Source organism: Pollicipes pollicipes, unplaced genomic scaffold, assembly GCF_011947565.3.
Source record: "Pollicipes pollicipes isolate AB1234 unplaced genomic scaffold, Ppol_2.1 Scaffold_4295;HRSCAF=5057_pilon_pilon_pilon, whole genome shotgun sequence".
NCBI classification, from domain to species: domain Eukaryota; kingdom Metazoa; phylum Arthropoda; class Thecostraca; order Pollicipedomorpha; family Pollicipedidae; genus Pollicipes; species Pollicipes pollicipes.
The window spans coordinates 8,373,882-8,387,975 of NW_023596461.1; the positions used below are offsets into that span (position 1 = coordinate 8,373,882).

General features: G+C 53.7%; 1 pseudogene; it reads left to right on the forward strand.

The window, feature by feature from the left end:
- The first annotated feature begins 12,999 nt into the window (after positions 1-12,999).
- Positions 13,000-14,094, forward strand: part of LOC119096651 (delta-sarcoglycan-like) — a 37,792-nt pseudogene continuing 36,697 nt past the window's right edge.

The window sequence follows — 14,094 nt, forward strand, 5'->3', positions numbered from 1 at the left end:
ATCCCTACTCTGGAGCAGCTGACCTCCAAGCTGAGTGGCGCGACGCTCTTCACCAAGCTGGACGCCTCCTCCACTTTCTACCAGATCCCGCTGGACGAGGCGAGCTCCAAGATGACCACGTTCATCACTCCGTTCGGCAGGAAGAGGTTCCTGCGACTGCCGATGGGGATCTCGCTCGCACCGGAGTGCTTCCAGCGGAAGATGGAGGAGATGCTGGACGGACTGCCCGGAGTCATCGTCTACATGGACGACACCGTGGTGTTCGGAGATGCTGCCAGCCACGATGCACGTCTCGAGGCCGTCATCAGGAGGATCCACGAGTCTGGCCTCAAGCTGAACAGGAAAAAGTGTGAGTTCCGGAAGAACGAGGTCAAGTTTTTGGGGATGAAGATCAGCAAGAACGGCATCAGCATGGACGAAGAGAAGCTCGAAGCGATCCAGCAGCTCCAACCACCAAAGAATGTCAATGAACTAAGGTCTCTGCTCGGAGTAATCAACTTCCTGCGCCGGTTCGTTCCACACATCCAGGAGTGCTTAAGACCACTGAACGAGCTTCTGAGGAAGAACGTAGCATGGATCTGGACACCACAGCAGCAGCAGGCGCTGGATGACGTGAAAGCAGCCGTCACTTCAGCTCCAGCTCTGGCGTTCTACGATCCAGCACGAGAGACGGTGGTCAGCGCCGACGCCAGCAGTTTCGGCATCGGAGGATGTGTTCTCCAGAAGCACGGCTCCGTCTTCAAACCCGTCGCGTTCTGCAGCAGAAGCCTGACTGACACAGAGACCAGATGGGCCCAGATTGAGAAGGAACTACTCTCCGCGACGTGGACGTGCGAGAAAATGCACATGTTCCTGTCCGGACTGCCGTCGTTCGAGCTGCATCTGGACCACAAGCCTCTGATCCCGCTGGTTAACACGAAAAATCTCGTGGATGCGCCGATCAGATGCCAGCGCATGCTCATGCGCTTGATGCGATACAGCCCCACAGCGGTCTTCGTTCCAGGGAAGCAGCACCTGGTGCCCGACTTCCTCTCACGTCACCCGCTCCAGAAGCAGGATGAAATCAGCGCTGTGCTTCAAGAAGACATGCATGGATTCTGCGAGAGAATCTTCAGCGATCTTCCCGCCACACCACAGCGTCTGGTGGAGATCAGCAAGGCTCAGCAAGCAGACGAACCCCTACAACGCGTAGTTCAGCAGACTCTCTCTGGCTGGAAGGAGGGAGCGAAGCATCCCGACCTGCTGGACTACTTCGCCTCTCGGGGAGAGATGAGCGTTCTGTACCTAACGTGTGGTACACTGCTGATGCACGGGCGACGCATCGTCATCCCTCCGAGTCTGCGAGATGAAATGCTCACCCGACTACATGATGACGGACACTTCGGTCTGAACAAGTGTCGCCAGAGGGCAGCAGAATCGATCTGGTGGCCTCAACTCAGCATCGACCTAAAGCGTCATCTCGAGAGCTGCTCGTTCTGTCAGGTGAACGCGCCAGCCCAGCACGCTGAGCCACTGGTGACAACCCCAACGCCATCAAGACCGTGGACGCACGTTGCAGCAGACGTCTTCCACTTCAACAACTGCAACTGGCTCGTCACGGTGGACATCTTCAGCAGGTATCTGGAGATACAACGCCTCCCGAGTCTCACCAGCAGCGCAGTCATCGAGCGTCTGAAGCGCCTGTTTTCCCGCTTGGGGATACCAGACCTCGTGACAACAGACGGAGGAACGCAGTTCACTTCAAGCTCGTTCGCCAACTTCACAGCGTCCTACGGCTTTACAAACCGCATCACAGACCCGCACACGCCGTCTTCCAACGGAGCAGCTGAACGGGCCGTGAGAACCGCCAAGTGGATACTTCGCCAGAGGGACCCCCACCTCGCCCTCCTCAACTACCGCACGACGCCTGTGGAAGCAACCGGATACTCCCCAGCCCGTCTCCTGATGGGACGCGAACTTCAATCTCGTCTCCCCATCGCTCAGCCAACCGGAGAAGCGACATGGCAGCATGCCAAACTCCGAGGTCGGCAGAGGAAGAAGAAGCTGGAGACATGCTTCAACCGGAGACACGGTGCCCGCGATCTTCAGCAGCTACAGCCCGGAGATCATGTTCGGATCAAGACGGAGAAGGAAGCAAGCTGGTCCGAGCCCGCCACCGTCATAGAGAAGCTCTCTAGACGCAGCTACCTTGTGGAGCCCAAGGGTGCTCGCTATCGTCGCAACCGACGTCATCTGATGCAGATCCCTCCGTTTCAGGTGTTGACACAGCACGGTTCCACGCGGCGTGCTGACTGTTCTGCACACAGGGTGCCCGCTCCAGACCTCCTCTCTGGCCGCCATGCTGAGGTGGCGCCACCGGCGCTGCTGCAACCGCGGCCGCGCGAACCGGCGCCTGCACCACGATCGGTGGTGCCACGGCCACCACCAGCTGTGCCGTCGCCCGCGTCGAAAGCGGCGCCGCCGTCGTCGCTGCCGCCGCTGACAGAAGCTGCGGCCCAGACCTGCAACGCGCAAGTGCCCCAGACACAAGGCCCAATGCCACTGCTTAGTTTCAGTCCGCGTGAAACACGCAGTGGCCGCGTTTTCTGAGAGACATCAAAGAGAAGCAGCAGAGAAGCAGCAGGAAAGCAGCAGAGAAGAAGCAGTCTGAGAAGCAGAAGGGAAGCAGCAGCCTCAGAAGCAGCATAGCAGCAGCAGGGAAGCAGCAGGGAAGCAGCAGTCTGTCGCCAGTAATTTCGTTTCGCAAGCGTTTTTTTATATATTACACATTTATTTGCATTTCCTCAAGGGGGGAGATGCATCATGATGTTACTGGCGTACCCCTGAGGCCGCCCCTGCTCGCGCCGCCAGTGCCGCTGCACTTTGGTACGCCGCTGCCCCGAATGGCGGTGTACTGCCTGGGGCGCCGCCCGCCGGAGTCGGCGCCGCCCGCTCGCTTCGCGGGTTAACACAGTTGCCGTCTCGCAGCGCTCGTGTCTGGTCTGGGTAGACAGAACACGTAGACTTGAATACTCAAGTCGTATGTTTTCTGTCCGCTCCAAGGCGCGAACATACCCTACGTGAAATATGACGTGCGAACAGAGTTGTTCATCCTGGCAGCACCTCGCCTACAACTCGCAGGGGAGTGGCTGTTAAGGAGCACCTGTGAGCTGATAATTGTGCGTCGCACAGAGCACTTACCTGGGTCACAGTCTTTCACAGAGACGTAGGACCAGAGGGTGTGTAAGGACCGTGGCCCATCATCCTTTTATGGAACTTCAAGATTCAGTGATGCATGGGGAGAAATTACCTAAAATGCATAAGAAATGATGCATGGGGAGAAATTACTTACTAATGAGCTGCCCCGCCTTCGTCTTAGGATGTTCATCCACACCTTTGGGCACAACAAATGTGTTTTTTTCATCGGAAGCGCATTCCCTTTTCTTCAAAGGGACAGTGCTACGGTAGAACTGGAAGAAACCATGCGCACTGAAGTCAGATAGCCCGAGTTGATGCGTAAACGCCTGCTCTTCACCTCTACGGTGCGCCCTTGTGGCGTCGCCTGACGCGTGCAGGCCTGCCATGTTGAAAACGCCCCACAGCTTGAGCGTTAGCGTGCAAGCTGCCTGATTTATGCCAGCTTAGACCTGCGGATTAAGACTTCCTGAGCAAATCTCTGCACCGTTGAAACCCGGCGGCATTTCCTGGATCAGAACTGAGTCAGAGGGCCATCTGGTGAGCTTTGTTCGCGTTACTCGTCTAGTTCCGACTTTAGCCACTGTTATAGATGGCGGTCTGTAACAGTTCGAAATGGGTTTGAGAAGTCTGGGGCATCATCAACTTCGCGTCAAGCTTTTACCCATTGGCCAAGGTGAGATCAAGGATGTGCCATCATTCAAGCTGCATGGCTGAGTCCGGGTCTTTGTGACTGTATACCAAAAGTTGCACCTCGGTTATCAGGCTGCATGTCCCTTCTCTACAAATTTGCCAGTGACAATATGTGAAAAATAACCCTTTTCGAATCTCTCTTTAATTTATAATTTTTGCCTGGAAATGTGACGGGACCAACAGAAAGCGTAATATTTAAAAAACGCACCTTATAGTTTTGCACAAAAATTGGTTATGGGTGGCACCAGTTTCAATTCCGGTACCTGATCGTAACAATGTTTATATCGAACATGACCTATTTCAGTCAAAACGTGCACTACAAGACTGTTTACTTGCAAAGAATAAGCCAGCCAAGGGTTTTTTTTCTCTTTGCCGACTCGGTCGCCCATTCAAGTAAAATATGGATTGTTTTTCTCATAGGGGCTTTTGGAGCAACCGTGTGTCTCCCTTCCGGTTATTATCGGGTCATTTATATTTGAGCACCCTAATTAGGCCTGTATGGCTATGGCCTGTATAGGTATAAAGGTACATGATTCCTGATCCCCGGACATTAGATGAAGGCGAGCAGTCCGGATGATCCTGCAGTTACCGGCAGCTCAGATCACTGGAATATACACCAGTTGTGATCTCAGGCACATTAAACATTCACGTAATTATATTTACCAAATCTCCACTGATATTTTATACTTGGGCATGTGGACGGTGTTTTCGTAAATGATTTCTTAAAACACATCTCTGTCAGAAGAGCCCTGAAAATTATGTAGTAATCCTATTTTGCGCTAAAATTAAAAAGGCTTGTAAATATACATGCCTCAAAGCAGTTCCTGCTGTTAAGCACACTTTTTGGTTGTGAGCAATCATTTAGAACCTGACAGAGGCTGATGCGTATCCGTACGCAGTCCTACATGGAACGTTTAAAGAACGTAAATTATCTAGCTCATAAACAACCGCACGACGGCTCCTAAGCGTGATTCAGCTTACCGACGACAGCCGAGTTAACAATAGCTGAGTTGGGCACAAAATGGCCGTTGTAGTCGACGCCCCCTGCCCACCCCCCCCCCCTCCAAAAAATGATATATTTACAATGGCTGAATTGTGGATCTGGTAATGCCTGCTTGAGTGTCGAGATCCATGCGCATATTACGTCAGGCATGCCACGCCTTGTTTGTTGATAGTGCTACTAGAAAGACCAATAAGAAATCATCACATTGGTGACCACCGATATTCTCCACGGATACACCGACATCCACTCGTCCGGGTGGGGGGTCAATCTAACCCTCGAGGGTTTTACAACATAATTTCCGAACACCGCGGCCTGTTTAGGCCCCTGTCAGTGGATGCAATTTTAAGGCAATCGTTCAACCTGATGCAACGACGAAGGGCTGGACAAAGCCATACATCGCTGCGATAGTTTCCTAAGCAAGAAAACATTTAGGGTTGCAACAAATTCTACTGACCGGGGGTGAGGTATGAAGGTCAGACCGAGGTCTAAACTAACTTGCTTTTTACTCGAGAGCTTCCTATGTGGGCAGTTTCTGGTGCTCATTTCAAGTTTATTTCTAACAGTGACCCTAACAGACATTTTCCATGGACTTCTTAAAGATCAGAGTAAGTCACTGATCTAGAATGGTCCCGGCCAACATTTCGTTTTCAGGAACATATCGCCAAGCGCAATCCTTGACGCTCATTCAAATGCAAATTCAAAACAATCTCGTAGGATTTTGGCGACCATGACCTTCTAAAGTTAAAATAAGGTCACTGACTTTGGATGACCACCTGTGACCTTTTGCTTAGTGCACGTATCCAAGTTCAGGGGGGTTGCATGAAGAGGTCTTAGTCAGTTTGGACACCAGTCTGAAATATGACCTAGTTGGACTTCATTTTATCCGAAAGTCAAGGCCTAGGAATCCCAAATTTTCACGCAAGTGAGGCCACATGCTGGCTAGCCTACCGTGTGAATTTGGTGTTGCTACCCTTCTTATCTTTTTTAGATCCCGGGGCAAAATTGACCCTACCCGAGCAAACGATATTTATCCGGCAGCCCAGGCACTTGTTGAAGTCTTGTACAAAGCTTTTTCCATGACCCTCGAACCCTCTTATCCTCTTTCTTACTTCATCGTGCATACTCGTGACACCCCGTCTTTCCGAGGCAGGCTGCGTGTGCCATCCATGAATGGGCCGAGAGACCTCCTGGGAAGGAGTACCTCGACTGGGTACCCAGCGCACATGCTCAGGTTAAAGCTCGTTGGTTGCCCCCCCCCCCCCCCCCCCCCCAGGTGCATGCCAGCCTGCCCCACGGCTAACCATTCTCATTCATCCCATAGTCTTGAAATGGTCATTTCTAGTCGAAAGGGCTCTAATCCAAACAACCAAACAACCAACTATTCTCCGTGCTAGATGTGCCCTTGCTTGATGTTTCCCTGCCATTGGCCCTTAATTGGGCCAATTCTTTACATAATTTGCGTACCGCTTGTAGGGCTCTCAGAGCAAAGAGAAAACAAAAGCAAATAAATCAGGCGAGTCTGCAGCCACCTCCTACATGCTTCCTCAAATGTGAATTTCTGGTATCGTAAACCCTCCAACTAAACATCCCAAATCACGCGATTTTGTTCACACAGTTTTTACAGCGACTCGAAGGTCCCGTTCTTTCATCACTGCGCTGGTTTCCGTATAGTTCATGAATTTCAGCTCATACGGAATTTTGGTTTGTAGGCCCACCCAGTGGCATTGGGGAAGTAAACCTTAGTCGCGTGCACTTTTAATCTGGCGTGAAACACCTGGCACGCCGACAGAAATGTCCCAGCGCTGCTCAATGGGCTCTGCGCGGTGGCGAGGCCTGCTGGCCTGGCGGCTTGTGTGGCCACCGTTTTCACATAACGATCGGGCCCGCGCCGCCGCGCCACTGCCGCCCCGGGGCCGTTAAACAACCGGCTCTAAATTAGCCGCGCGATAACTTCCATCAAACTGTTTAATTTGTCACCGGGGTGAGTGTCAGTTTCCGGGCGGGTCAGGTGTCATTTGTCACCGCCGGCGCGGCGGCGGCACTACAACAGCCGGTGCTGAGTCCTGTGAAAAATCGGGCAGCGCATTCGGCCGTCATTTGTCATCCGTTTAGAACTCGGTTACGTGGGGTGACGACGGGGCGCCGCGTGTTCGGGCACGGAGCCGTGCCAGTGACGCCGCCTCGTGCGCGGTGCTGGGGCGAGCTGGGGCAGCTGCTCCGTGTGCAGTTCCGCGGCGCCCCGCCGGCTGGGGCGAGTTGGGGCAGCTGCTCCGTCCGCCGTTCCGCGACTCCCCGTCAGCTGGGGCGGGCTGAGGCAGCTCCAGCGTGTGCCATGGCGGATCGCGGACTGCCTCACGCACAATCCCGGCGTGGCTGCATTATTTAGCAAGCTGCAGGGCAATCGCCGCCGGCTGGTGCTGTGCGGGCGCCAGAGCTCAGCTGCGGCAGCTAATGGTCTCGCCGGGGAAGCTCTCCCACAGTCACGACCGTGCCCGGTCTGTGTTCGCCAATCAGCACGAGCCACTGAGCTGGAAATACACCGGACCTGTCCTGCACCACGAGAACTGTGGAGCTGGTCGGAAGCACCTCTCGTGCATTCGGTGTCATTTCGTCCAAAATAGTGCACACGTGTCTACGACTTACAACATGTTTGCTGTGAGCAGGCGGAGCGGAAAATCGGCAGCGCTGAACGTTACCAATATCACCCGTATCTGATTTGTTTTCTTCATCATATTGTTGATTTTAGAGTAAAGACTAATGCAGTGCATATATATATGCATATATATATATATATATATATATATATATATATATATATATATATATATATATATATACTTCATTAATATACACCTAAGTACAGTACGACTAATCGGCCAAACAGGGACCTTACCCACCCCGTTCTCGCGGCTTGAAATGAATGGATTACAGCTGTTCAGAGCCGTGTTCCAGCGACTCGCTTTCGTTTTTGTCACAGCAGCAAGGTGTGACGTAGCCCACGCGAATTACCTCGCGGCATTCCCCAGAAGCGATGTGCGAACAGAATTTCCTTTCGAAGGACGCCAACCGAGTGCTGACAAAAATGAAAGGGCTACATCATTGCAACTGACTTCGGCATGTGAGATATGATTTGCATTTTCCACGGCTACAAAGGTGATTTTGGATGCACTGCAGCGTTCATGATGTGTTTTGGAAGTACAGCGAGCTTCTTTACATCACACACGACACTTTACTGTCAATGCGTAGCGTTAAAGAACTTCTCAATGTGCCCGTTTTACTTCTGCGACTCCCCAGGCGTTTTGCCCTAACTTTACACCAGTGGACCAGCGCATGACAAAACCTCATAAAATGTGGACTTTCCACTGCTTTGGTCACATGTACGGGTATCAGCAGCCAAAGATAACTGACTCCATCAGACAAGCTTGGGCATCATTTACATGATGACAGCAGACACCCCTCCACATTTGTTGTGGCCTCGCTCGTCCCCCGCCGCACGAAGGCTCCTATTGGTCGACATGATCTACGTGATAGCAGCTGACAGCTCTGACGTCCGTTATCGCCGCGCACGTCCCACGCCACACAAGACGTCTGACGGGCGGTTAAACGCACGACAGTGTTCGGTTTTACACCTTTAGGGCAGCTTATGCCATCTCACACGTCTGGTCATCCCGAACAATTGATAATAAAAAGCTTGGATTCCTGAGACAAAAACGTACTTTTGTAGTAAAGAAGAAATGAGCTGATTGCACTGTTAACTAAGATAGATGTCAAGTGCTGATATAACTGAACTAAGGTTGACGTTGTTTGATTATCTTCTTTACAGGCATGACAACGAAGCCGGGCGTCTGGTTTCGAAGCCGAATCCGCGGCCAAGACAATAACAAGAAAACGAATTTGGAGCCTAAGCCGAGGCCGAAACAGAACCCAACAGCTCTTTTTTTCTTCAAAACGTGGAGCCAAATCCGAAGTCGGTGGCTTCGAATGCTGTACAAGCAAAGCCGGCGTCAAAACCAGCGGCCTTGGAAATGCGAAATCGAAGCCAAATCATCATCGGTTCAAAATCACTAGGCCGAAGCCGAAGCCGGATCTAGTGTCCAATCTGTGCTCCTGCTTACCCGATTTGTTGTTCATTGCCGATTTCACACCAAGTTAGGCCCCCGTCTATGATTAAGGGTTGCGTGAAAAGGGCTACCATATTTATATATGAAGATTACAGACAAGGCTTTGGGCCAAGCGAAGCACAGCTCAGCAGTAACATAATTGTCGGGAGCGGGTCGCCCCAGCGTGGAAAGATGTTCCATTTTCTAGAAGCTAACACAGAGGTAAATACTAATATTTTTGTAACCATCGTCACTCAGCGCGGGCGAATGTACCGTCTTCATGTCACTACACCAACACTGTCCAACTTATTGTGATGTCATTGATCGATCACGAAGCGGCTGTTGAAACACGTCACCTTTATTGAAACGTCATGAGTGCGCCACACTGTGCTCCTAAACCAAAAGAGATTCAACCAACACAATGCCACAAGCACATAGCCCATTAAGCCTAAACGATGCCCCCCCCCCCCCCAAAAAAAAGTGTTGACGTCTTTTGACAATACTTCGGGCAATCAACAGAAATGTGCGTAATAATGCAATGCCGACGGCTGATGGGCATTAACGGCTATGACAGTCAATGTCCATCAGGTAGGAGCCAATGACTGACCACTCACCGGTGGTCAGTCAGCGCCTTGGATCCACCAGGGCCCATTATTTCACCATCCATGGCCTTGGATACACCATCCACAGCCATTTGCCGATCGACGCGATTTGTGCAGCGCTGTTTAAACGCCTCATCAGTAAACCTCTACCTGCCATATTTTCAAGAGAGACGGACAACGCCAATGGGCTGATTGGACCTGCGTGTAAGAGATCACAATGTGCTCCTGTTCCATTAGCTCGGGCTGTGGATGGTTCATGAGATTATAATTGACAACTTCCAGCCCTGTTATTACCTCGTTCGTCCCCCCGTCGCGCGAGGTGACTTACTGGTTGGTGTCCGTTACTGAAAACATGACATTTTTTGTTCTTTCATTGGTGAATCTTTAAAGCCAGCAAAATGGCAAGCGTTTGCATCAAGGAACAAGCAACTATCTCATATCGGTATGGCAATCCATGCTGTATGGGCGCTTAGGCACGTGCATTCGTTTTCGAAGCCAATAGTGGACGGGTCCCCACAGCGACAGACCCAGTGTAGTGTCCCAAGGTGCCGAGAGAGCGATGTTTGAGTTGCTTTTGTGAGCCATGCAGGCTTAGAACCCAAGCACCAGTCTTTTAAAACAGAATTTGGATGCGCTCAAGCGTTGGTTCTGGAGCCCCAGATCTCCGTAGAGGCTAACAAAGCGCGTCACCTTCTTTCTTCGTGACCTGCGTGATTCGGTCGCGGGCATGTTTCCGCTGCGACAAAAAATGAGCACACATCGCCACTAACCCAACACGGTATGATCGTAAAATGTTTAAGGTGAAGACTTATATATGTATTGTTCCATGCATATAAGCCAAAAGGCCATAAAACCGTCTCTTATTATTTCATATTCACATGACCAATTTGAAAATTGATATCCGATAACAATTTCCGATTATTTCCTACTGGGACTTCCCAACTCTAAATATTTCCAAGGCGAGACAACCTGTAGCAGCTTGTCGGGTAAGTCCCAGCCGGGCCGTTGCAGGGCGTCAGCGGCGGCGTGTTTCTGTGGGCTGGTTATTTCCCGCCGCCCGTGTTTACGGTACGCCCTTCCGGTCCCCGCGGCGCCCATCGCTCGCCCCGGGGATGAATTAATCTTCTCGGGGAGGCGCCCCCGAATTGATTATCAGCCGCCACAGAACGCGCCGCGACGCCAGCAGGAACAGCCGGCTAATGGCGGTAATCCGGCGCCGGGCGACAGCGGGCTGACTGACCAGGCCTCACAGGCGGTCAGTCAGCGCCGGGCGACAACAGGCCCACTGACCAGCCCTCACCGGCGGTTAGTCAGCGCCAGGCGACAGCAGGCCCACTGACCAGGCCTCGCCGGCGGTCAGTCAGCGCCGGGCGACAGCAGGCCCACTGACCAGACCTCACCGGCGGTCAGTCAGCGCCGGGCGACAGCAGGCCCACTGACCAGGCCTCACCGGCGGTCAGTCAGCGCCAGGCGACAGCAGGCCCACTGACCAGGCCTCACCGGCGGTCAGTCAGCGCCAGGTGACAGAAGGCTGACTGACTAGGCCACAGCAGGCCAACTGACCAGGCCTCACCGGCGGTTAGTCAGCGCCAGTCGACAGCAGGCCCACTGACCAGGCCTCACCGGCGGTCAGTTAGCGCCAGGCGACAGCAGGCCCACTGACCAGACCTCACCGGCGGTCAGTCAGCGCCGGGCGACAGCAGGCCCACTGACCAGACCTCACCGGCGGTCAGTTAGCGCCAGGCGACAGCAGGCCCACTGACCAGGCCTCACCGGCGGTCAGTTAGCGCCAGGCGACAGCAGGCCCACTGACCAGACCTCACCGGCGGTCAGTCAGCGCCAGGCGACAGCAGGCCCACTGACCAGACCTCACCGGCGGTCAGTCAGCGCCAGGCGACAGCAGGCCCACTGACCGGGCCTCACCGGCGGTTGGTCAGCGCCAGGCAACAGCAGGCCCACTGACCAGGCCTCACCGGCGGTCAGTCAGCGCCAGGCGACAGCAGGCCCACTGGCCAGGCCTCACCGGCGGTCAGTCAGCGCCAGGCGACAACAGGCCCACTGACCAGGCCTCACCGGCGGTCAGTCAGCGCCAGGCGACAACAGGCCCACTGACCAGACCTCAACGGCGGCTAGTCAACGCCGGGAGGGTGGGGTCGTGTCCGGTACGGGCGTGGCGTCGCTTCCTCAACCGGAGGCCGGCAGGCGAGGCCGCTTATCACGGACTGTCTGTAACACAAGATGATTAGGGTGTTCGTGCGGCGGCAGCCCGGTCACCACGCTGGCCGATGCAGGTCGTAATGCGGAACTCCAGAACTGCTATACCCGTGAGACTGTCCTGAGTGGCAGTTTTGATTCAGTGAAGCTCTCTCCGATGAAATTCGAACAGCGCATATAGGCTGACATTGCTTGAGCAATGGCATCTGCATCTATCAGCAATCGCATACTAAAATCACGTCACTTCTTTGGGTTTCTAGTTTGATGTTGTTATCATGACCGTAAGACGTGACGGTGACCCATGACGCGATTACTTATTTGCCTAGAGCGGATGTCACGTAACTTGTGTGACGTCACCTGTGGTGATGTTGACACGTGCTCCGTTTCAGTCTTGCTGACGCTTAGAGGCAATAGAACGATCGAAAAGAACAACCTGACCCAGCAATAGAACAGTTCTTGAGGTGGAGATCCCAAGCACACAGTGAGCAGGCCCCATACATGTAGCGGGACAAATAGCCTGGAGGCATCAGGTCGACAGAAGGTCGACAGAGGACCTAATCTGTCCGGGTAATTCATATCCGTCGGCACAGGAGGCCTGAAACCTGGAAGGATATCGGGCCCCTTTGATCCACCAGGTCAGCAGGCTGGAAGGACGCACCACAGACAGTAATGGAGACGCACTCATGTACAAAACAAGGATTGACCGCGTGCAGCGGCTGGCTGAGAACCACGTCGCGGGCGATGTCTGGGAGACTGATGTGACGCATGAACATCCCTCACATGCGGCACGAGACGACTGATGCCGGGGGGAGGCGAATATGACGAGACGCCAACGGCGGTGCCAGGGCAGCGAAGCGGCCTCCGGTGAGTCACGCGATGCAGACAGCTCTGCCGAGGGCGGGGGAGGGGGGGGGGGGGTGACCTCTCCTCGGGGCGGGGACGGGGACCGTGGGCGCGGCGTGCCGGAGCCGGAGCGCCCGGCGCCGCCCCGGCGACACTATCTCGGCCGCCATCGCTGCCATGACTGCACCTGTCGGGCCGCCGCGACAGGGACAATCAATGCCGGGCCCGTGTCGCAGGGGCACTGCGTCCGGTCGGCTCGGGGCGCCGGTGGCGGGCCGCTATTTCGGTGGGCGCCGGTCCGCTGGCGGGCCGCCAGCGTCTGGGGACGGGCCAGCGGCCGCCGCCGTCCCGGCCTCACCTGTGGCGCCGCCGCGACACCGCCGCACGTGCGTCCAGCACGCACAAGCCCGACGGCTTAGAGCTGTGGCGCCGTGCTTGTCCCTGTCCGCTGGTTTGGGATTTGTTCGGGTCAGTGCCTTGGAGCCACACGGGCTGAGCCTGTAGGTCAAGGAACGCGTCAGGAAGGGCAGAGCCTCAAGGTCTGGACTGATGTGAAGAAGGTGGGGCAAGTCCAGGAAGAGAAGCTCCGACAAAGCGGTGAGTTGCTCTGTCGGCATGTCAAGGTTTCCAGTTACTGGGCCTTTGAGCTTTGCCAGAACTGCTCGCCGCTGGGTATGCTATGAAAGATCATTCTGTGTCAGGGTAGTTTTTGCCTGATTTTCCGATGCCGCTGCATTTCATGTCGAAGTATCAACTCACATGCAGGTGGTAAATAACAGCTACTAACGAGGTAAGCCCATCGATAAGGAGCCCGTCGAGCGACTACGAAAATAGCGAGACAGCAGGCTTCCGGCGTGACGGCTGTAATCAAGGTAACATCTATGTCAGCTTGTTTCTACACGTAAGTGTGATTCATGAACAATAAAAATGCTCGCATTCATGCTTGGCGATGAAAATCGCATGCAACAGAATTTCTTTAGCATGACTTTCCGTAATTACAACTGTATTTGACAATTATAATATGGTGTTGAGGTTTCGCGGCTGTGCGACTGGAGCGGTCATTTCGCGGGCTATTATAATGATGGCGGCAGTTAAAGCGACGACTTTTGTTATAGCCGTTCCTTAAATGCGTGCGGTTAATTTCGGAGGAGAAGTTTTGTTTTCGATTTGATTTTTCCTAGGCTTTTTTGCCAGAGAGGATCGCAGAATATTTTACCTTTCGTGTATGGACCACGCAGCAGTTGCCCGGACCAGGTTGACCCTCTTTGGCTGGCTGCCAGCGGACCCTTTTATGTCAGTCGTGTCAAACAATACACCGGTTCTGAAGGCCGCACCCAGGACCGCTAGATTGAGAGCTTCACATATGTCACTCAACATTATGTAGGAGGCGATTAGGCTAGCTTGCAACCAAACCAGTCCCATTTGCTACAAACGGCATTGCACGTTAAATGGGATTGGACTACCC